The sequence below is a fragment of the Hyla sarda genome, chromosome 5, assembly GCF_029499605.1.
Source record: "Hyla sarda isolate aHylSar1 chromosome 5, aHylSar1.hap1, whole genome shotgun sequence".
Taxonomy (NCBI): Eukaryota; Metazoa; Chordata; class Amphibia; order Anura; family Hylidae; genus Hyla; species Hyla sarda.
The window spans coordinates 299,059,904-299,085,821 of record NC_079193.1 but is presented as its reverse complement, the minus strand read 5'-3'; positions in this window follow the sequence as shown (position 1 = coordinate 299,085,821).

Genomic DNA, 25,918 nt, shown 5'->3' with positions numbered 1-25,918 from the left:
ATACACAGCAGTCCATTCCTAATAGTCTTTGACAGAGTTAAATTTTGGGTTTAGCACACAGCTTTTGTGTGCTCCAGCACTGTTGTGTATTGCTGGTGTTGTGCAAAAATAAGCTTTTTTTAAGAGTACTGTAGCGCATTTTTCTGCCCTCATAAGGGCATACCACATACCTACATCTAAGTAGTGTACTATTTTGTACCTGTTAATCTGTCAAGGGCCTAGATACTGTGAAAGGACAGCCAAAAGTACACACTTGCTGCTGTTCTAGACAAATACTGTTTTAAGCGTAGTGCAGCATATTGTACTCCCCTCATATACGCACTAAGTATGTAAGGCAGAGAAGTGCCAGGACGTGCACAGAGGAGTGGCAGAGGTCTAAATTTATCAGGCAGAGGTTGCAGCAGACTAGGAACGAGTGGCAGCAGGAGTCACAGCGAGAGGCCTGAGCTCCTGGTATCAGCTAGCAGTCGTTTCGACCAGCAACCTATCTGCCGTCATCGATTGGTTAACACGGTCGTCCAATTCCTCACAAGGGACATCTGATACCCCCAGTCAATAGTCGGTGGGTTCCTCAGACACAACGCTCAGTTTTCATGGCCCTGGAGTCTGTCCTATGCTGTTCCATCCCCTACAGAAGTATCTTATGTTGTGGGTTCAGCTCCGCTATTCAGTGAGGACGATCTAATAGAGGACAGTCAGCAGCTACTGCCCAGCCAAGAAGTGGAGAAGACATTCGCTGCTTCCTCCCCTAGGCAGGCAAGTATTGATGAGAAGAATGACGTGGGAGGCGGTCTTGTCAGTGTTCAGGGTCCTGAAGCAGACACTATAGAGGAACCTGAGGAGGACATCAGTGACGTGCAGGCACAACTCGATGATGATGAAGCCGATCAAACTTGGGAGCCGGGTGCAGAAGGGGCTTCATCATCATCAGGAGAAGAGGGTTGCCCGTGAGGCAGCAGCTGAGCCAGCAAGTTGTTAGCATGGTTGGCAGTCAGCATGGTAGCAAAAGTGGAAATTCTAGAGCCAAACGTGCCCGGGGAGACCACCTGCTTTGCCACAGCCTACATTCCCGGGAGGTAGTGGAACAGGAGGTTCCTGGAGACGGCGGCAGTAGCAGTCAATTAGTGCTGACTGTTCATGGGAAAATCAGCTACTCGGCGGTGTGGCAGTTTTTTCATCAAGCATCCGGAGGAGGTTTACATAGCCTGTTGCAAGATATGTCAGCAGAAGGGGAAGCGTGGCCAGGGTCCCAATTTTGGCACCACGGCCCCGCATCAACATATACTTCGCCACCATAAAGCGTCCTGGAAGAACCGTGGCTCCAATGTAGTGGTCCAGCCTGCAGCATCACCCAGTGGCACGCCGCTCCCTTTTTCAGCCAGCCAAGGCTCCACCACCTCAGCCCAAGGGAGCTGTGTGTCAAACCCTCCTTCTGTCGCTCCAGATGTTCCTGCTCCTGCTACTTTTAGTCAGTCATTCCGCCAACAATCTATCAGCGAAGCCATGTCCAAGAGACAACAGTATGCACCCACTCATTAAATGGCGCACAAGCTGAATGTGTTCCTGTCTAAGTTACTGGTGCTGCCCTCCCTCACTTTTCAAATGGTGGACTCTGCACCTTTCAGAGAACTGATGGCTTGTGCCGAGCCGAGGTGGAGAGTGCCAAGCCATCATTTCTTTGCAAAGAAGGCAGTACCAGCCCTGCACAATTTTGTGGAAGAGAAGGTGGGCCAGTCCTTGAGCCTGTCGGTGTGTACCAAAGTGCACGGCAGCATCGACGTGTGGAGCTGTATCTATGGTCCGGGACAATACATGTCCTTTACGGCTCACTGGGTGAATGTGGTTCCTGCACAGCCACCACAGCAACTTGGGCAGGTCACGCCGATTCCTCCTCCACGCTCTCAGGCCGTTGGTCCTGTTACAGTGTGCAACGCCACCTCCTCATCCTCCACCGTGTCCTCAGCCTCCACTGCCCAGACAAGTCTCAGTGCCCCTTCAGCATACCATGTGTTAAGGGCATGGCAGTGTCACGCTGTTCTTCTCATTGTTTGCTTTGGCGAACAGAGTCATACAGGGGAGGAACTGCTAAAAGTAATATGTAAAGAAATCGGAGTATGGCTTAGTCCACGAAAACTGGAAATGGGAAACATGGTGACTGACAACGGGAAGAACATCTTGTCTGCGCTGCGACTGGTAAGGCTGAGCCATGTGCCCTGCATGGCACACGTGTTCAATGTGGTTGTCAGACGGTTCTTAAAGTGTTCCCCCCTCCATTTGCAAGACATCCTAACAATGGGAAGGAAATTTTGCATGCACTTCAGCCACTCGTACACTGCAAAGCACACCCTCCTTGAGCTGCAGCGTCAGAACTGTATCCCCCAACATAGTCTGATTTGTGACATTGCCACACATTGGAATTCCACCCTCCATATGTTGGACCGACTGTATGAACAGAGAAAAGCCACCACCGATTTCTTGATGATCCAAGTGGATAGGGGAACTCCCCTGTGGAACTTCAATGTGAACCAGTGGCAGCTCATACGTGACACCTGCCATTTTCTCAGGCCCTTTGAGGAAGCCACATTATACGTTGCCAGGATTACGGAATGATCAACATCATTCCACTGCTTCCTTTCTTATAACACCTGTTGGAAACAATGGCTGGTCAGGGCACTGGAGACGTGGCGTCTACATCTCACGGCCACATGAGCCCTGTGGGGGCTGAACTGGAGGAGGGGAGGGGCATAGTGGAGCACAGTTTAGGTTTTGCAGAATGAGCTGTTTTTCTAATAATCTGACAGGAGAGGAGGAGCAGGAGCAGCCAGAGGAGCTAGAGGGTAATGAGGAAGGCGAGACAGAGGACCCAGACACACCGTGGCAGTGGAGATGGAGGTAGGGAGTCCCTCCGAGTCACTTGCACAAATGGCACAATGCATGCTCACTTACTTGCATAGTGACAGCTGAATTGTCACCATTCTGCAGCAGGATGACTTCTGGCTCTCCACCTTATTGGACCCTCGCTACCGGCAAAAAATAGGGGCCTTTTTTTACACCCACTGAGAGGAAAGACAAACTGACCTACTACAGAGGCATCCTATGTATTCAGTTGGCCGATGCCTATTGGCGCCATTGTCCATCCTCTCGCAGGTTTGAATTGGGGGACCCCCTGCCATGGCTGTTGTGGAGGGGTGGGGTGGCAGGAGCAGTACCAGCTCCATCAGCAGCAGCCTGCATAGTGAAGCAACTCATCAGCAGCAGGTAGACCTGGAGCAGGACCTGAACCAGCAGCTTGGTGGCATGCCTTGACATTCCCATGCCAACACACCTTGAAGATCCGTTGGACTTCTGGGCAGCCAAACTTGATTTAGAGCGGCAACTAGCAGAGTTTGCCCTGGAAAAGCTGTTCTGGGCAGCCAGAAGTGTGCCATCGGAGCGGGTGTTTAGTGCGGCGAGGGCCATGGTCACCCCAAGGAAAACTCGTCTGTCCACGGAAAATTTGGAGAGACTGACCTTTGTGAAGATGAATCAGGCATGGATCAGCCAGGATTTCCACCAACAAATGCCTGATGCATCAGATTAGATTGACCATGGTGCCACACCAAAACTTCACAAATATGGATAGTGCCAAACAGATTTAAGGCGCTGCTCCCCAGTTGCAAACATTCCTCTGCATCAGACCTTTTTTCACACACCTTCATCACTGGGTACAGGTATTGCCACCCACCGCACAACTCTATCACCGGGTAACTTTCAGGACTCCTGGTGCTACTGCTGCCACCTCCAGGCTGTACCATTCAGTCACTATGTGGTCTCTTCATGCTTCATCACCTCCAGGCTGTGCCATTCAGCCACTATATTGTCTCTTCATGCTGCAACAAACTCCAGGCTGTGCCATTCAGCCACTATATGGTCTCCTCATGCTTCAGCCACCTCCAGGCTGTGCCATTCGGACACAGTCCCTATATGGTCTCCTCATGCTTCGGCCAACTCCAGGCTGTGCCATTCAGACACTACATGGTCTCCTCATGCGTCACCACCTCAAGGCTGTGCCATTTAGCCACTATATGTTTTACTCATGCTGCCGCCAACTCCAGGCTGTGCCATTCAGTCACTATATGGTCTCCTCATGCTTCAGCCACCTCCAGGCAGTGCCATTCAGACACTATATATTCTACTCATGCTGCCGCCAACTCCAGGCTGTGCCATTCAGCCACTATATGGTGTCCTCATGCTTCAGCCACCTCCAGGCTGTGCCATTCGGACACAGCCCCTATATGGTCTCCTCATGCTTCGGCCAACTCCAGGCTGTGCTATTCAGACACTATATGGTCTCCTCATGCGTCACCACCTCCAGGCTGTGCCATTCAGCCACTATATGTTCTACTCATGCTGCCGCCAACTCCAGGCTGTGCCATTCAGCCACTATATGGTCTCCTCATGCTTCAGCCACCTCCAGGCAGTGCCATTCAGACACTATATGGTCTCCTCATGCTTCAGTTACCTTCAGGCTGTGCCATTCAGCCACTATATGGTCTCCTCATGCTGCCGCCACCTCCAGGCTCTGTCATTGTGCTGTCATGTGACATGTGACTCCTTGTTAGATTTGGTCCTTTGTAACCACACGCCGGGGCCCAGGAGATTAAAACTTGGGAGTGTAATCTTAGATTTCAATTTCAAGATCTTCAATTTCAATTTTAAAGTTCATATTTTAATCTTAGGGATTGTGAAGCCCAATTGTCTACTCATGCTGCTGCCAGCTACAGGCTGTCCCATTCAGCCTCTATATGGTTTACAGATGCTCCTTGGCGTGGGACATTACCTAAAAATATTTTATGGTAGCACTAGCTACCATAAATCTTCAATTTCAATTTTAAAATCCATCATTTCATTTTAGGGATTGTGAAGCCCTATTGTCTACTCATGCTGCCACCAGCTCCAGGCTGTGTCATTGTGCCACCATATGGTCGCATTATACTGTTGGCACCTTAAAATAAACTTTTAAAATTTAAATTTATCTAAAATCTTCAATTTAAAATTTCAAAAATATCTTTAATCTTCTCTATTGTTAGGCCCTATGGTCTTGTCAGGCTGTTGCCACCTCTAGACTGGGTCGTTTTGCCACTATGTGGTCTCCTTGTACTGCCGCTAATTCCATGCTGTGTCATTCTGTCAGATTATGGTCTCCTTGTGCTGCTGCCACCTCTAGACTCTGTCATTTTCCCGCCATGTGACTCCTTGTTAGATTGGGTTTTGTGGTCATACAATATTAGTTCAAAGTAAACACCGGGACATAAAACTTGGGAATCTAATATAAATCTTAAATTTAAATTTAAAAAAATTGATATAATCTTTTCAAGACTGAGGCCCTATGGTCGTCTACGTCATATTATCTGTGGAATTATCCCATGAATCCAATGGAACAGCTTGGAGCAATAAAAATTAACCATAAATGATTAAATGAAACATCTGCACTTTCATAGTCAGGAGGGTGCTGAAAGGCAAGGGCTGGAAATGTGGTATCCCGCCTGACGGAGGACTGCCAGCTCGATTCTCACCAGAATGGGTACTCAAAAAATGTTAATAAATTTAAATTAAATTAAATTAAAATTACATAAAACATCTCTTTATTCTATTCAATTTTGACACCACTGCTGCCACATCGACGCTCTGCAGCAGTGATTCTAATAGCAATGCCTGTCATCTGCATGTCATACTGAATAACAGTATTATTTCACTAACATAGCACACTCCCTATGCGTGTTAGGACAAGGCAAAGTGTTCTACACCCCTATTAAGGCTCTCTGTAGGCAGAAATAGCTGTTTTTAATAGTGATTCACCACTAATAAATACGGTCCACAACAAAAAAATTTTTGTTCGCTCATCTCCCATAATAATGTTATAGTTTAATTTTTAATAAAGATAAGACCATAGTATTTCCTTTTTGTGTGAAAAAAGAAGAGTTAGGAAAAAAATTCTGATGAACAGTAAAGGAGTTATACCATTTGGACAAGCTGTTTTCTACATGGATATGTTCACACTATGGAATTTCTGCATGCAGAATGATGCTCGGGAATTCTGCTGTATGAACCTAAACATTGATGTGAATGGGTCTTCCCTTAATCCCTTCACATTGTGGAACTTCAACACCAGAAAATTCTACTGAGGCACAGATCCACCGAAAGAATGAACAATCAATTATTTTGATGGAATTATGTGGTTCTAGCGCCGAAGGATTTTGGCAGCATCTGCTTAGACGGAATCTCAGAGAATTCCTGACCCCTGGAGATCAGCCTCTAGGGCAGTGGTAGGCAACCTACAGCACTGCAGATGTTTTGGATTACATCATGATGCTTTGGCAGCATTTTAACTGTAAAAGCATCATGGGGATGTAGTCCACAACATCTGCAGTGCCAAAGGTTGCTTACCACTGCTCTAGAAGTTTCTGTGGACATCCCCAGCAGAAGGAATTTTGTATTGAACAGGAATCATTCAAGTGAATGGGCTACTATGTAATACATGGATGCCATAAGTCCTTCAGAGCAGGAGCCATTCTAGAAAATCTCTGCCTTGACAAAAAGAGGGAGCACTATGAAAACATTTTAGCGTGTCTCTCCATTAAAGTTATATTAAAAATAATTTTGATTCTATTGTAACCATAACATGAAAGTCCTGTAGGTAAAAGCCCATTTTCTGGAAATTAAAAAAAATAAATGATTACTGTTTGGTGTATTTGTGTTTGCACAGTGAATGTTAATATACATAAAAATAGATTCACAATTATAGTTTTATATAACATGAGCATTACCACATGCAACTATGCAGACTATGTAACCAAGCCTTCCGGCATCAAAGAGACAGAGTGGTGTGACAGTGTTAACTAGCTCCAGGAGTGGGCCCCATCTTTGCTATTGGGACACCTCATCACTGTGTACTCCACTGAGGATTGTCACTATTATTTTAGCAAACCATGTATAAATCAATAGTACAAGTGAATGTAAGAAACTGTATAATATATATTATCAGAGAAAAATGCCTCTTTCTACTTTAATCAGCCCCCCCCCCCCGCCACACTAAATATTATTTACTATGAAAAAACAAAACAGCTCAATTCCATTGTGTGCTTACAAAACAAACCAGAAGGTCATTGAGGGACTAGGTTACATGCTGCCAATACAAGTCTATAAAAGAGGGGGGCTGAAGAGGGAGATGGGAAGAGGAGTGAGTTTGAATACTGAAGCAGACAAAAAGAGAGAAAAAAAGAGACATAGACTATGCAGTGAGCATTAGATTCACGGACTTGATTCACAGCTTACTTGTACTTCTCTATAATGTCCTCCATGATACTACTGTTTCTTAGCATATAATGTAAAGAGATAGAAGTACAATATTCCCTCCTGTATGTGTGTGCATGTGAAGTATAGAGGAAATATCATAGAAGCTAGACTCCAGTTCAAGCTCAGGGACAACTGAAAATTAGAGATGGAGCCTGCAGTGCAAAAAAAATATAGTACAAAATGCCAAATACAAATTATATAAAGCCAGAAATAGTGCTGACCCTCACAAATAGAGATAAGTGAAATTCCAGTAATGCGATCCATCACGAACTTCTCAGCTCGGCAGTTAATGACTTTAGCCTGCATAAATTAGTTCAGCTTTCAGGAACACCTGAAATCTGAACTCATTTATGCAGGCTAAAGTCCGCAAAAGCAGAGCCGAGAAGTTTGTGACAAATCAAATCACTGTAAGTTCGCTCATCTCTACTCTAAACACACAAATTACAGCTTATCCTGGAAAGCTCATAAATGGAATGACTTACAGGGGTACTCTGGTGGAAAACTTTTTTTTTTTTTTTTAAATCAACTGGTGCCAGAAAGTTAAACAGATTTGTAAATTACGGAGAAGCAAGAAAAGGAGAGAACACACTAAAGGGTTACTCCACCTGTAGTGGGGATACTGCGTAGTATCAGTGGCCCATAATCAGTCTCCTGCAGGGTGCACATACGAAAAGTATGAAGTATGAATATCTATATCAACAAAGACACGTACGTGCACTCACCACTCAACGGAGACAGCTCTGCATGGAAGTCCGGTCCACGAAAGGCTGGATCACAGCATCAGTGCAAGTAGATTCGCCTGCACCGCCTGCACCGATGCTGTGATCCAGCCTTTCGTGGACCGGACTTCCATGCCGAGCTGTCTCCGTTGAGTGGTGAGTGCACGTATGTGTCTTTGTTTTTATAGATTTGTAAATTACTTCTATTAAAAAATCTTAATCCTTCCAGTACGTATTAGCTGCTGAATACTACAGAGGAAATTATTATCTGTTTGGAACACAGAGCTCTCTGCTCACGAGCACAGTGCTCTCTCCTGACACCTCTGTCCAATTTAGGAACTGTCTAGAGCAGCAAATGTTTTCTATGGGGATTTTCTCCTACTCTGGACAGTTCTTAAAATGGAAGAGATCACTTGAAAAAATCCATTGTGAAAAACTCCAGCACTTCCAGATTGGATAAAATATACACTATATAACAAGCTAGATATAATGACTATGTTTTTTTCTTACTGGAAACTTTGGGGTTAAATTGTTTCACTTGTAGCTCCACAGGTGTCTACCTAATGAAGGGGGCAGATCTTTGTAAGATTTAATATTTATTTGTGTCTTAAGGCTAAAGAGTTCATACCTTGACAAAGGCTAACAAAATGCGTCATTTTTTATTGTATTTTCCGGCCTTCTATGCATGTTTTTTACCTCTACGGAGATTGAATAAATTTTATACTTTTTTATCCACTCTGGAAGTGCTGGAGTTTTTCACTATGGATTTTTTCAAGTGATCTCTTCCTGTATTGTTTGCCTCGTGGAGCGGCCACGTTTCCCGTGAACCCAGATTGGATGAGCAGCAGAGACCGAACACTACGAGGGTGAGCTGTATATATTTTCCAGTTTATTTAGTTCTTAAAATGGACAGAGATATCAGCAGAGAGCACTGTGCTCGTGATGTCAGCAGAGAGCTCGGTGTTCCAAAAAGAAAAGAATTTCCTTTGTCGTATTCAGCAGCTAATAAGTATTGAAGGATTAAGATTTTTTAATAGAAGTAATTTACAAATCTGTTTAACTTTCTGGCACCAGTTGATTTAAAAAAAAAAAAAGTTTTCCACCGGAGTACCCCTGGAAATAGGCAAAGCTATTGAAGAAAGTAAATGGAAGTACTTCCCTAGTTAGAACATATTGATGATGTATAATGGACAGGTCCCTAAGTCCTGCATGTTCTCCCTTACTGTCTGTTAAGCTTAAAAACGAGACACAGGGTGAGTACAAACAGTATTATATCTAGACTGTTTATGCATGAAATTATGTGACACATCTCATTTTCACCGGTCATTATTGACACCTCATTTGCAAAGGTTACAGACAGCAATGACCTTTTCTGTGGGGTAGTCAATTCTTCAGGGAGACGCAAATTGCCATTCCCACATAGAAATAAGTGACCTTAAACCTTATTAAGTGCAAACTTTATATGCCAGTATTTTTCTTTTTAAGTCAAGGTTAACTACTGGATGCTGCCTAAAATGCTAAAGAAGAAAGATCTGCTTCTTACAGCATACATAAGGGGGCGAGCCCCATTACCACAGACTTACAATATCTTGTAGAAGTTTCTGGCAGTTTTACAGTAAGGAGGTAATATGAAGCGTGGAACAACATGCAAGTGGCATAGAAAATCCGTATGGGATAAGTATTACTATCCCAATTATTACTGTATATGCATTTTCATTAAGAATTCAATTTCTCACGAAATTCAACACATTATCAACACATGCAAAACCCTTAACAGGCAATCATTCACATCACAACCATTGGGTAGCCACATTTGTATGTGCTAAGATACTTTTTAGGAAGTTTTGCACCAAAGTCAACAAGGTTTGTAATTTATATGAATATGTGCGTGGCTTTTCTGAAAAAGGGACCGCGCATAAATATGCTTCCATGCACCAAAAATACACCAACGTTTTTACGTAAAGTATGCTAATAGATGGTCTAAACTAAGACTTGAAAGCTAGACTACATGGCAACTCTAGCAGTAAAATAGGAAAAAATCTCTGCATGAGTCTTGCTTAATTGTGCTATGTCACAGCCAATGTAAGGTGAATGACGTCTACAGCTATGACCTGATGATCACAAAATGTCCATCAAAGATAGATTTCTGGTTATGGACACTTGCAGGTTGCAACACAACCCCATAGACTTATATTAGCTACTATGTAGTACAATTCAGGGAGACCCATGGCCAAAGCTGCTACATAGGGGGAGATTTATCAAAACCTGTGCAGAGGAAGAGTGGTGCAGTTGCCCATAGCAACCAATCAGATTGCTTCTTTCATTTTCCACAGGCCTCTAAAGAGGCCTGTGGAAAATGAAAGAAGCAATCTGATTGGTTGCTATGGGCAACTGCACCACTCTTCCTCTGCACAGGTTTTGATAAATCTCCCCCATAGTCCTAGCTTTAAAATGCACCAGATTTTCATATAGCCTAAGCCACATTGTTAAATCTAAACTACTGAACAAGAAAAACATGTCCATAAAAGAGGTGCACACCAATTAATATGCAAACAATAATTTTATTATAGAAATCACACAAAAATAGCCTCACATGATAAAAACATTTAAAATGAGGGGGCATAACCTCCTAGCCACCCTAAGACACAGAGGGGAACTCCAGAGTCCTGGAAACTCCCCCCAAGGGACACCTGCAAGATCTCAATGTTACAATACACACTCCCTCAAATAGCCTGCAACCCCCACAATATTGCACAATACAATTAAATAATAACAACAGCAGCTATATCAAAATAAATATATTAAAATGCACAGTCAAAGCAAGAGTATACCACATTGCAACAAGGTGAACAATAGCAGCTGAATAGTTGTAAACAATTACACTAAAGTAAGCAGGCAAGGGAGGAAATAGAGATACATCACACTATCATAAGGGTGGGTGTCCGCCCAGAAAGGTCCCCACGAGTTCCATCACTAACTAGTGACTTCCTCAGGGGCGCATGGCTACATATGATCAGATCACCTTTTTATACCTTTATTAACCCAGTGCCAGCAGGTGTACCACTTACGCAATCACTCCACACTCACACAAACAGTTCCGGTATCATACCTCCATATTCTATTTGATCTCCTGCTCTACATGTTTAGAAATCCGCTCTAGGCAAAAGGTCTGGATGTTCACAAACCCTCTTATTTGGATGGATACAAAAGTAGGAGGAGCCGACCTAGGCTGCTGCCTAAGGACTCAATGTAAGAACGTGTGTATATGCCCAATGGACTCTACAATGGATCTGGTTGAATATGTATATAGTGAATAAGTATAACTTTATTATTAATGGCCATCATGCTGCTTCTCTCGCCCAATGAAGGTACAATGATTTAATTATTGTAGATATTCTAGGCTTTTGTGATTACGAGGGATAATTAGTCATTGTTTATAATTATCTGATGAGACAATAAATATGTACTTAAGCGTAAACCCAGTGCCGGCAACAGTGTGTGTATGAATTATTTAAGGGTGGGGAGTGTATGGGGAGTGGTATGCAAGGACAGAGGATAAGTGTGCTTGTGAGGATGAGGCATGTTATGTTGTATGGGGCCATGAAGGAGTAGTGGGAAGACCATGTAAAAAAGGAATTGTACACCGAGTATATAACACTTAGGGAATAGACGATGAAATGCCAGGGTATTAGGATCATGGATACTTACTATTCCATGCTTCTCACTGGCTATATATTTATACCATTGATTAGTGTGGATAATGCAAATTGTAATGTATTCCCCCTTTCTTGAGTAGATACACATAATATGTTGATTTATATAACTTATTTGTTATATATTTTTCACTTCTTTATTTAGACACTACAGTATATAATTACTATTTATAAATTACTTGTATTGTGAGGTGTCCTAAGCAAGGGCCCTGCTTGGGATCTCACTTTTATATAATTTACTATTCACAATAAATGTAATTTTACTAGACACAATCCTGACTTCCCTTTCTTCATTTTCTCATTCTAAATGTTCCAATTTTCTCCTTTTTTTCCCACCTAGTAGGACTGTTTCATTTATTTTTTTATGGGAAAACGGATAAGTCTGAACATACTCCAGAAACAGACAGGAATAAGCTTAATCCCCTAGAAAAACCTCCGGTAGACACAGGAATAAAAATACTCTCTGAGTTCCCACAGACAAGTAAACGGGATCTATCGCTAAACAGGAATTATCGCAATCCCTCCGAACACTTCCAGTAGACACGGAGTCCCCATGGACAGGTAACAGGGATGCCAAGTTAAAATTCAGAAAAATGGATACAACAGGATATAATTATAGAACACTGTTCACACTGAAAACAAAACAGGATAAATTGCAATCCATTCAGAACACTTCCAGTAGATGCAGGAATAACAATACCCTCTGAGTCCCCATGGACAGGTAACAGGGATGCTTAAATACACAGGATATAATATAGAAAACTGTTCACACTGAACACTAGAGATGTCGCGAATTGTTCGCCGCCGAACAGTTCCTGGTGAATTTAGCATGTTCGCGAACATATGTCAAGTTCGATCCGCCCCCTATACTTTAACATTGCGGTAAACTTTGACCCTGTGAGTCATAGTCAGCAGACACATTACAGCCAATCAGCAGCAGTCCCTCCCTTCCAGACCCTCCTACCTCTTGCACGGATGCCATTTTACCCTCATTCGGCTTGCTGCAGGCTTAGGAAGTGGAGGGTCAGAGAAGCTGCTCCTGCTGTACAGGGAAAGCAATAGCTAGGTTGCTGCTAGGTGGTGTATTCAGGATCCAGTTTACTCCTAAAGCACTAGTGTAACATCTGCTTTAAGGAGAGCACCCAAAAAAGCCCTTTTTGGGGCTCAAATATCAGTCCGTGTGTCTTGCAACAGCTGGAGGACCCTGGTAGGGAGGGAACCGCTGGTTAAAAGGGGTACTCCAGTATAAAACTTATGTTCCTTCAAGCAACTAACTACTACAGTATTGAAAGGGCTGAAAGATATCAGTCTGTGTGTTTTGCAACAGCTGGAGGCACCCTGGTTGGGGACCACTGCTTAAAAGGGGAACTCCGCTGGCAAGCTTTTTTGTTCATTGACACACTAGTGCAAATCATATTTGGTGTGACAGTTGTGCAAATTAAAAAAATTTGCACAACTGTCACAAATTTTCCAGCCAGGTGTACATGCCTAATTTTTCTTGCCTCTGCTGCTGCACTTTTTCTGGTGCTGCAATTTTTCTGGCCGCTGCTACAGCTGCGGCTGAGACAATACCCAATTTTTCATCCATGTGCACATGCCTAATTTTTCTGGTACTCTCTGCTGACATCTCTGTCCATTTTAGCAACTGTGGATATTAGATGTATGCAAAGGGTAGCATGGTGGCTCAGAGGTTAGCACTGCTGCCTTGCAGCGCTGGGGCCTTGGGTTCAAATCCCTCTATGTGCTGCCTCATATGGGAGAATCTTATGTGCTGCCTGGAGGCACCATGGTTGGGGACCACTGATTAAAAGGGGAACTCTGCTTGCAAGCTTTTTTGTTCATTGTCACACTAGTGCAAATCATATTTGGTGTGGCAGTTGTGCAAATTTAAAAAAATTGCACAACTGTGACAAATTTTCCAGCCAGGTGTACATGCCTAATTTTTCTTGCCTCTGCTGCTGAACTTTTTCTGGTGCTGCAATTTTTCTGGCCGCTGCTACAGCTGCGGCTGCGACAATACCACATTTTTCATCCATGTGTACATGCCTAATTTTTCTGGCCTCTGCTGCTGCACTTGTTATGGTGCTGCAATTTTTCCGGCCGCTGCTACAGCTGCAACAATACCCAATTTTTCATCCATGTGTACATGCCTAATTTTTCTGGCCTCTGCTGCTGCACTTGTTATGGTGCTGCAATTTTTCTGGCCGCTGCTACAGCTGCGGCTGCAACAATACCCAATTTTTCATCCATGTGTACATGTATTTTTCTGGTACTCTCTGCTAACATCTCTGTCCATTTTAGCAACCGTGGATATTAGATGTATGCAAAGGGTAGCATGGTGGCTCAGAAGTTAGCACTGCTGCCTTGCAGCGCTGGGGCCTTTTGTTAAAATCCCACTATGTGCTGCCTCATATGGGGGAATCTTATGTGCTGCCTAAAGGGGAGCTCTAACTATGTGCTGCCTAACATGGGGGAATCTATGTGCTGCCTAAAGGGGGCTAAAGCACGTTATTCCAAACCATTTAGGAATGTTAGGTGATTTATGTCCTTTATGGATTAAAACCAGACTCTGCATCAACTATGTAATTTTCCATGGGAGTTTTGCCATGGATCCCACTCCGGCACACCACAGTCCAGGTGTTAGTCCCCTTGAAACAACTTTTAAATCACTATTGTGGCCAGAAAGAGTCCCTGTGGGTTTTAGTCAATGGCGGTTCGCCCGGTTTGCAAACTTTTGCAGAAGTTCGCGTTCGCGGTTCGCGAACCGAAAATGTTATGTTTGCGACATCACTACTAAACACAAGACAGGAATAGCAGTCCCTCCGAACACCTCCAGTAGACAAGGAGTCCCCATGGAGCGGTAACATGGATGCAACATAGAACACTGTTCACACTGGACACACAAACTGGACACTCTACTCCACTAACGAAGTAGCCATTAATAATAAATCCAAAGAGACTACTGGCCATTGGCACACTCCACAGTGTGGTCAGAAGCTGACCCAGTAGGAAAACAGAAATATAAAACACAAAACTTCATATCAATGTATACAAGAGAAAACACAGTGTGAATAGACACATAGCAAAAAGAACATACAAATCCTAAAACCGACTAAACAAGCACAGCTTAAAATCTACTAAGAGCATGCCACATAACATTGGCTAAAACCAGAAAATACAAAGTGCATGCTAAAACAGAGATAGTAGATTAAAAGCTCAAAACAGAGAAAGCCCCCGGAATGTACAGAATGGGAGAGGAGGGGGCACATGACAGGGGGTGTAGGCAGCGGAATAAAGGGTTAATGGGCTAGAGCTAGTTTGAGTGGTAAGGGCTTAAGGTAGGAGGTGCTAGCCAGGCAAGGGCACTGGGTTTGTAGGAACAGGAAGGGGAGGAGTCAGTTTGCTGAAGGAAGCCGTGTGGAGAGCAGGTACCTTAAGGAGCTGGAGGCCTTGCTGCAGAGGGTACGGGCTGCGGCCTTGCTGCAGGATCCGGGCTGGCTGGAGGAGCAGTTGCTTGGGGGGGCCTCGGGCTCCGGCTCGGGGTCCTTCTCTGGCGCTGCTTCGGGGCTTAGCTCGGGTCGGCAGCGGGTGAGCATGCGCCGCTCTCGTGCACCATCCCGCCTCAGCCCTGAGGTGATCCCCTGTGCGCGGCGCCGTCAGGACTCCCTGGCTGGGGACCCTCCAGCTTCCTCTGCCGGCTCTACTTCTGCAGCGGGTGGCGGGGGGTTGGGTGGACGTCCCAGCGGAGTTGGCGTGCGTCTGTGGCTGCGGTGATCATGGGACCTCCCTCCGCTGGCCAGTCCCGCTGGGATGCATATGAGGCGCATGGTGGCGCTAGTGCGTGACGGCGGGGGACGGAGCCTGAGCGCTGACACAGTGAGCAGCGCTCCCCTGCCCGGGCTACCCCAGCTGCTGCCCGCCAGCTGTCATGGAGGGCCGCAGAGGGGCCGAAGTGGAGGATCGAGGATTGCTGGCCCCACCACTTTGGCTGCTGATTTCTCGGGAATCGCGGGGCACTGTGACTGGCAGGAGGGGAGGTCACAATGCTGCTGCTGGGGACAGCGGGGCTGCTGGAAGCCACAGAGACTGGAGCCTGTCTGCAGAGCGGAGGTGTTGCCAGGGGAGGAGGAGCCTAAGTCCTGCCCCTAGTGATACTGACCTGGAAGATGGACAGCTGCAGGATGGCGGGGGCGTGTCCCCCACCCCTGTGGCTGCTGGACGGCCTGTGATGGTGCGCAAGGGGTCCCCTAGGAGAGCAGCGGTGGACACGGATGGTGGTGACGGTGGTGTCGTGGCCGGGGGCAGTGGGCCCTGCGGTAGTGCAGTCGGAGGAGGTTGCGGTGAGGGGAGGACCTGGAGCTGCTGGAGTTACAGCCTCTTGGAGCGCTGTCCTAGAAAGATTGGTTGAGTGGACCACCAACTCCAGTGGGGCAGGGGGGGTTTATACTTTGTTTCACGCGGTTCATAGCTTGCTTCTGGGCCACGGGGGGGCTGGGGGATCTCCGGCGGCAGTGTGGGGGGCACCAGCGCAGTCGGTCGTGGCAGGTGGGTTGCAGTGTAGCGGTGTTAGTGGCGCGGCGGCCCCCGTTGGGAGGGTAGGGAGCATGGCTGTTGTTCAGGTGTCGCCGGCCCTGGTGGGGGTTGAGGCCGACAAGGTGGTGGATGGGGTGCATTTGGCCGACGCGGTGAAAGGGGAGGTCTATGTGTGTTTTGAGGGGCCTTTGGGGGCGCATTTGAAGGTGCAGGTGCGTGAGCTGATCTGGAAAGGGGAGTATGTGGAGATATTTTCCCTGCTTCCGTTGGAAAAGTTTAATTTGGATAGGGTGAATCCTGATGAGTCCAAGAAGGAGGAGGAGGAGTGCCGGCAGTATCGGCTGATACCGAGGACTTTCTCTAATTGGCTCCAGGCATTTGCCATTCGGGCTGGCGTGGTGGGGGGAAAAAATCTGTCTAATTGTTTGGCTCTTTTTTGCTACCTGGACTCGATTTTGGAGGCGTACCTGGTTTATAGTGGTACCGCTTGGTTGTAGTATGACGAGCAGTTCCGTCAGCGGAAAGCTGTCTGCCCAGCGTTGAGATGGGACCACAAAGATATTAGCCTCTTGATGAGGCTTATGTCAGGGCCTTGGGGGGGAGCTTGCAACAGTCCTTTCGGGACGGAGTGGGGGTGCCCGGCGGGTTCAGGTAAGGGCTGCTGTTGGCAGTTCAACGACGGTCAGTGTGAATTTGGGAGCGAGTGCAAGTTCAAGCACGAATGTTCTGGCTGTGGGGGTGGGCACAGTCTGTCCCGCTGTTTCAAGAGGGGCAAGGGGAAGGGATCTGGGGAAGCAGAAGAGGGGCAACACCGGTGAGGCTGGCAGATATGCTGCCCTTCCTCACGCGGTACCCCAATAGGGAGGCGGCTGGGTTTGACTTTGGTTTTAGGATTCCGTGTACAGAGCGGGGGCCCCGGTGGCAGTGGGCACAATTTGGTGTCGGCACTGGCATTTCCGGAGGTGGACTTGGACCGGATGGCGGGCCCTTTCAAGTCTTTGCCGTTGCAGGGCTTGCACCCCTCCTTGTTGTGCTTGGTACCCAAGAAGGAGCCCATTAAGTTTAGGCTCATTCACCACCTCTCTTACCCTGAAGGGGTTCAGTGACTGATGGGATTGACCCGGTTTTGTGTACGGTTTCCTATACCTCTTTTGATACAGCGATTTCCTGGGTGCGCCGGTTGGGGCGTGAGACGATGATGGCGAAGATAGACATCAAGTCAGCGTTTTGCCTGTTGCCAGTTCACCCTGAAAGTTTTTGTTGGGTTGTGTTTGGGAGGGTTTTTTTTTTCGTTGACATGTGTTTACCTATGGGGTGCTATATTTCTTGTTCTTATTTTGAAACGTTTAGCACCTTTTTGGAGTGGGTAGTGCGGAGCGAGGTCCAGGTGTCCTCGATTCTTGCACTTATTTGCAGGGTCAATGGTGTGCGGGGAGTTGGCCAGCCGGAGCCTGTCTGCAGAGCGGAGTTCGGGGTTGGTGCGGAATCTGGCTCTTTTGGAGCTGTTTCCGATAGTGGTAGCGGTGGTGGTTTGGGGTGAGCAGTTGTGGAACCATAAGGTCTGCTTCCGCTGCGACAACCTTGGGGTCATGCAGGCGGTGAATTCCCAGACAGCGGGGTCTCCGCCGGTCGTTCGTTTGCTGCGCCAGTTAGTGTCGCATGGGTTGGAGCTTAACACGCATTTTGTGGCCAAACATGTTTCCAGGGTCAGGGGTTTGCCTGGTTGCCTGCTTCAGGGATTTTGCGGCATGGTGGCCGGTGAGGGATGGGGGATCATTGTTGGTGCACAAGGACGGTTCCTTTCTGTCAAAATTTTACTTTGTGCAGATTTTTCGCAGGTGCTTGGGAGTGTTGGGTTGTGTTGCGGAGGAGTATAGTTTGCATTCCTTTCGCATTGGGGCGGCAACAGAGGCGTCCAGGTGGGGGTTGGGACCGGAGGTCATCCAGCGACTGGGGAGGTGGGAGTCGCAGAGCTTTCTGTTGTACATGCATCCTCATTTGTTGTGAAGGGCTGTGGTTTGGGATGGTTGGTGGGTGGAGGGGAGCGTTTTCGCTGATTGTTTAATTTTTGTCTTATAGATCCTGGGCCCTGCTTGGATAGCGGCTCAGGTTCGATGGTTGTGGCGTGGGGGGATGTTGTGGTCAGAGCTCCTCCCGTCCAAGCAGTCCCATGTGGAGGTGGATCGGGCCCCTAACGTTCTGGTTATTCATGCGGGGGGCATTGACTTGGCGGTGCGCACCTCCAGGTCGCTGCTCCAGGATATCAAGTTGAACCTGTTGCGGCTGTGGTCCTCATTCCCTGGGCTCCTGAACGTGTGGTCGGGCATGGTAGCGCGGGTCAAGTGGAGGCAGGCACAGTCGGTGCGCAAGGTGAATAGGGCCAGAGCACGCGTTAATAAAGCTGTGGGGAAATTTGTGGCCAAGAATGGGGGGTTCATGTTCCGCCATATGGATTTGGAGGGGCCTTCCATGGAGTTTATTGAGCGGGACGGAGTGCACCTGACTGGCATCGGGATGATCCTGTGGGCTTTGTCCATTCGGGAGGTGGTGGAGAGAGCAGTGGCTTTGTGGAGGGGCCGGGTGTAAGGGGTCACAACCGGCGGCTGTGGCGTGAGTGGGAGGGGGATTTGGAGGCATGCTGGAAGGATGATGGAGGCCCTGGTAATAATGCCCGGGGGGGGGAGCTGGGTTGGTATCAAGCTAATCATGGGGGTCCCTATGGGGGACAGAGTGGGTCTCCGAAGGTGGTGCCCTTGGGTCAGGTGATGGTCGACCAAGGGCAAAGTAGGAGACAGTGCCTGGACGTGAAGCTGCCTTCAGGACCCTTTCCAGGGTTATTTATTTTTGGATGGGAGGTTATGTTAACCCTGTATCAGGTGTTTGAAATACTGTTATTTATTTTTGTTGTTATTTATTTATTAAGAGAGTATAAAATGTTACATTTGTTACTTTAATAAAACGTTTTGGTACGCTGTGGCCTTTGCGCCATACAAAGAGTCTGTGGTTATTGGTGGGGATGGTGGTAAGTAGAGGGGTGGTAGCGTAACTCTACTCTCCCCTAGTCAAGAGTGTTTCACCAAGAGCTCCATGCAGCATGTCCAGCATCTTAGCAAGTCAGAATATAATGAAGTATCACCAGCCCTAAGGCTAGGCTAGGCTGACTTTAAATAGACACACCCGAAGAGCTATTGGCTAACAAGTCAAAGACTATTAACTATTCCCTGACCAGAGAACATAAAACTGTTCACACACAACCAAACCAATAGCTGTGTGTGAACACAGGCCAATACAGACATGAAACAGACACTATATTATGAACTACACTAACTTTACAACCCCTGTAGCAAAGTCAAATAAAAAATGATCTTGTAATACCCCTTTAAACCCAACGAAGGTAGTAAAACAAGGCAAGCTAAAATCTATATAAAATAACTATGACCTGGAGCCATGACTAACTAAAGACATTAATGCACACACACATATATGGCAAAATAATAAAAACTTGATCTGAGTAACAGGTTTACCAGCCCAGAGCAGTATCTGAAGAGGCCTTATATACACTCCCAGTGCTCGAGGGCTGGAAGGTTAACTCTTCCCAAACCAGGGAGAAAAAACACAGAAACTGTTTAGACATAAACATAATGTCTGAACAGGACCCAAAGCAGAAAAATGCAAAATACAGATAAACGGACATTACACTAAGTTTACAATGTCTAAAAATTAGATAGTTATTATTCATCTGCCACTGTTTGGTGTTAAAATCAAGAGTCTATGGCAGCTCCCCTCAAACCTTTTTAGTAATAATAGTGAGGATCTTTTTTGCAAAGGGGCGTTTGGATCCCCTCAGAGACAAAGGCTGGGTTGTAACTGCTAACTGTGTACCTTTTATACTAAACAGAACATTAACATTAGGAGGATATGGGCAACAAGATTGATTTGCCAAGATTACTCCCTGTATATAATAGCTATAGTAGATAGAGAATATAATTGACAAGTAAGACCAGAACACCTTCATTGAAATATTTTTGAATATAGAAAGTTAATTTAATGTTCTGCTTCATAGCTGTCAAATGAATGTTCTGCTTCCTAGTTGAGCAGTAGTGAGAAACTTCTCCCAATAGCAAATGATTGACAGTTCAGATTCCAAAGCCAAATTGAGCAATACATTAGCAACAAATAGGTCCAGAGACATTCACACACAAACTTCCATGATTCCATTTGCTCTTTCTAAAGGAAGAGCCAGAAACTCAACAACTGTACGTTTCCGATATAAAAGAATAGACCTTTTTTTGAATGCACAGAGATGGAACATAAAGCTGGATGCAGATTCTTATTTTAAAATAAATGTGTCCAGGTTAGGAAAAATACTATCATGTACCTAGTATGGATTCAGTAGAGGGGGATCCTTTTTCCTGGTCTTTATCTCCTGACTAAAGAGGAGATCTACAGCCACGGAGCATTAGTGTTGCTCGCGAATATTCGCAATGCGGATTTTATTCGTGAATATTGCAAAATGCTGCATGGACAGATAAGACAAAAGTGAAACTGATAACTGATACATTACTTAAGCTCAGTTGCAGGAGTATGTACCCATTTAAGATAGGGGACTGTTGGGTTTTGATATAGGTATGGCTGTGACTCGGTGGATTGGGGAGCGTAGCATGCTATTAAGCTGGTTGTTGCCCTAAGTTCAGTTTAAAATGTCCTTGGATAGGCTGCCTGATGTGTTAGCATTTCATGCTGGGGGCAATGATTTGGGTAGACATAAAATATGGCAATCTTTCAGTTTTATGTTGCTTAAGGATCCCAATCCTTGTAACAATATGCAAGTAAATTTGGTACTCAAATTGATGATTTGGGTGCGCTCGTCTCAGGAAATCATCAGGGCTCTGGACTACCTGCCCAAACATGATTACATTTGGTCGGATGTGGTGGCACAGAAGATATGGGGGCAGGAATCTCTCAGTAGAGCGCTTGAATAAGCAGCCGGCTAAGTTGTACAAGTAAGTGGGCCATTTTGATCTGAGGAATGGTGGGTTAGTTGTGAGCCATTGAGAGTTGGAGGGTGACCCAAGTGAATTTCTATGGGGCAATAGAGTGCATTTGAAAGCTATTGGGATTTATGGAACTTAGGGCTGCAGGAGGCTATTAAGACAGCTATTCGAGTTTGGAGGGATGACACTGTGTGAGATCTGTAGAAAGTAAAGGGTCCTTGGAGGTTAGGACCACATTATAATGCCAAATTTCATATATATTAATGGTTCGTACCAGCAGTGTGCTAGAGATGGGCCTCCTGGTGGTGGAAGTGGACCTCAGGAATCAAAGTTGGGTCCATGCACTGGTTCTATTGTTATGGGTGCCACTGGGTCAGGTGTTTGCAGATAAGGGTAAAAAAAATATGTTTGAGTGAAAGCTAGATGGTTGGATTTCCTTTAGGAACCCTGCCTGACAATATCAATTTTATAATGCAGTTGGTATTGTTATGTGTATTTACATTTTACACCGGGAGTTAATTTGGGAATATCTATTGTTCTGTATTGATTTATGTTCTTTATTTGGCTCATAAACAGCTGCTGTGGCCTTTATGTCCATACATATGGAGTCTATAATTACTTTGGGGAAGGTTTTGGATAGAGGTAATTGGGGGAGGTTTTGGGTAATTGTAAAGGGGGGAGAGGGAAAGTCCTAAATCCCTCCAGTTAAGTCTTTTTCCATCTATTTATAACAAAGTATTTGCTTTTGTGCTGTTCTACACCAGCTTTTAGTTTGTCATTGTCATGCGTTTTTGTATGAAATGCACAATGGATCTAGATATTAAATGCAATGTAAAACCCGGGTGTTGAGTAATTCAGGTGTTACAAAATTGAGAATTAGCTGATGTGCATTTTTTATTAAAGAATTCTGACATCATTTACTAACATTACCGCAGGAGCGCATAAAGCCTGTCAAATCCTCAATTTCCAATATTTTAATGAACATCAAAGTAGACCAACACTGCTGACATTGACAAATTGCAGAGGAGACTTTATTCATTAAAAATTGTACTAATGTTTATTTAAATGCAATTTACTGTTGCATTATTGATTAGATAGAGCAGAATGATCTTGCAGGGGGCACATGTACCAAGAAGATTTTGGGTTCTGAAATTATTTGTCTATGGATGACATATAGACTTGATGAAGCCTTGGGATATGGGGGTTTTAATGTATGTTAAAACAAAAGACCCCATAAAAAGATGTGTTCTGTTTGCGTTCAAAAAACAATAAAATCATTATGCCTATGGACATGAAGTTTTGTTTTAAAGGGGTATTCTAGGAATTTTTTTTATTTGGCAATGCTACAGGGGCTTTTAAAGTGGTACTCTCTTTTTTTTTTTTTTTTTAAATCAACTGGTGCCAGAAAGTTAGACAGATTTGTAAAGTACTTCTATTAAAAAATCTTAATCCTTCCAGCACTTATTAGCTGCTGAATTCTACAGAAGAAATTATTTTCTTTTTGGAACACAATGATTTCTGCTGACATCATGAGCACAGTGCTCTCTGCTGACATCTCTGTCCATTTTAGGAACTGTCCAGAGCAGCATATGTTTGCTATGGGGATTTTCTCCTACTCTTGACAGTTCTAAAAATGGACGGAGATGTCAGCAGAGAGCACTGTACTCATGATTCAGCAGAGAGCTTTGCGTTCCAAAAAGAAAAGAATTTCCTCTGCAGTATTCAGCATTTAATAAGTACTGGAAGGATTAAGATTTTTTTTAATAGAAGCAATTTACAAATCTGTTTTAACTTTCTGGCACCAGTTGACTTAAAAAAAAAAGTTTTCCACAGGAGTTAAGTTAGTGTAGTTCATAATATGGAGTAAAATAGAAACAAGTAGCAATCCTGCACTCACTACAAAGGTACTAGTCACACGGCTCCTCTTATGGGACCTCCAGCAGACAGGCAGACATACTCAGCAGGGGGTGCTCAGAGGCGACTGCCGGTGGTTTCACGCACAAGGTAATGCGCTTCTCCCGACCTCGCCGCCCCGGCCTCCTGGGTAACAATCACATAGAATAACAATCAAAGAAACAGTACATTATTAATATCACAACTTATATACACAGGGGATAAAACATAAAGGGGGCCTGGGGACATGGAGAGACTCTGCCTGACAGGGCAGGAGAAGTACGGGGAAACACCATCCTGTACTGGGCCACCTCAACACAATGAAAAGATAGATTTACACTGTATTCACATGAGCCGGTACTACCGGATCTTAGACTGTTCTCTAGCATGCGCAAGCCGGCCGGGCATTTCAAATACACTGCTCAAAAAAGGGAACACTTAAACAACACAATGTAACTCCAAGTCAATTACACTTCTGTGAAATCACACTGTCCACTCAGGAAGCAACACTGATTGACAATCAATTTCACATGCTGTTGTGCAAATGGAACAGACAACAGGTGGAAATTATAGACAATTAGCAAGACACCCCCAATAAAGGAGTGGTTCTGCAAGTGATGACCACAGACCACACTCAGTTCCTATGCTTCCTGGCAGATGTTTTGGTCACTTTTAATGCTGGCGGTGCTTTCATAGTGGTAACATGAAACGGAGTCTACAACACACACACAAGTGGCTCAGGTAATGCACCTCATCCAGGATGGCACATCAATGCGAGCTTTGGCAAGAAGGTTTGCTGTATCTTTCAGCGTAGTGTCCAGAGCATGGAGGCGCTACCAGGAGACAGGCCAGTACATCAGGAGACGTGGAGGAGGCCGTAGGAGGGCAACAACCCAGTAGAAGGACTGCTACCTCCGACCTTGTGCAAGGAGGAGCAGGAGGAGCACTGCCAGAGCCCTGCAAAATGACCTCCAGCAGGACACAAATGTGCATGTGTCCACTCAAACGGTCAGAAACAGGATCCATGAGGGTAGTATGAGGGCCTGACGTACACAGGTGTGGGTTGGGCTTACAGCCCAACACCGTGCAGGACGTTTGGCATTTGCCAGAGAACACCAAGATTGGCAAATTCGCCACTGGCCCCCTTTGCTCTTTACAGACGAAAGCAGGTTCACATTGAGCACATGTGACAGATGTGACAGAGTCTGGAGATGCCGTGGAGAACGTTCTGCTGCCTGCAACATCCTCCAGCATGACCGGTTTGGTGGGGGGTCAGTAATGGTGGGGGATGACATTTTTTTGGGGGGGGCCGCACAGCCCTCCATGTGCTTGCCAGTGGTAGCCTGACTGCCATTAAGTACCGAGATGAGATCCTCAGACCCCTTGTGAGACCATATGCTGGTGAGGTTGGCCCTGGGTTCCTACTAATGCAATACAATGCTAGACCTCATGTGGCTGGAGTGTGTCAGTAGGTCCTGCAAGAGGAAGGCATTGATGCTATGGACTGTCCCACCTATTCCCCAGACCTGAATCCGATTGAGCACATCTGGGACATCATGTCTGGCTCCATCCACCAACGCTAACTTGCACCACAGACTGTCCAAGAGTTGGCGGATGATTTAGTCCAGGTCTGGGAGGACATCCCTCATGAGACAATCCGCCACCCCAGGCATTGTAGGGAGGTCATACGGGCACATGGAAGCCACATAAACTACTGAGCCTCATTTTGACTTGTTTTAAGAACATTACATCAAAGTTGGATCAGCCTGTAGTGTGGTTTTCCACTTTGATTTTGAGCGTGACTCCATATCCAGATAATTTTTGTGTGATTTTGTTGCCAGCACATTCAACTATGTAAATACGAAAGTATTTCATACGATTAGTTCATTCATTCAGATGTAGGGTGTGTTATTTTAGAGTTACCTTTATTTTTTTTGAGCAGTGTAAATTACCCGTGCGGTGAGCTGAAGTTTACCCTGGGAACCCACTGGGCCTAATTTACTGAGAGTGGAGTATAGTTATCTTTGTGAGGTTTTTTTCCCGACAAGTATTTTTCCACAGTATTTACAAATTTTTCTTTACGTTTTGCTTATTTTTTTAATAATTGCTTTGAGTTATCGGATTTTCCAGAGCTCAAGTTTACCACATTTTATGTGGGAACATTAGTTAATATGTTGGGATTTTTCAAAACTCTTGGTGAGGCGTCCCTTTTCAGTGACCACTCCCCTTTTCATAATGGTCATGCCCTTTTAGTGGGTTTTATGTTTTTGTTAGGGGAGGGAGGCCAAATAAAAGGATGGTTGGGTTTCTGTGTTTTTTTTGGTCGCAGTAACTGTCACATACCGCGTGCGGCAAATTTTGGCCGCAAAAGAAAAAAAAAAAACATCAGGAACACAATAGTAAATAACCCCCACTCTGTGTGCATAGTGATGCACGTAAACACATAACAGTAGGATATTAGTAATCAGGAATATATGTTATGTTCATCTTACAGAAAGGGTTGAATCCAGCACAGGAGGATAAAAACCTATACATTATTAAATCCTTCAAAAAAAAGTAGGTGACCACACTGACACATTTCAAGCTTTGCTCACATGTTCTAGGTTGCTTGATTTTTTTTTCTTTTTCTAAAACTATTAGGTGATACTGTTTTTTTGCAAAAGTGCAAAAGTTCATAGTAAAATGTATAGAAAATATTAGCTCCTTGATTAGTAGACAGGTTTAGGTGTAG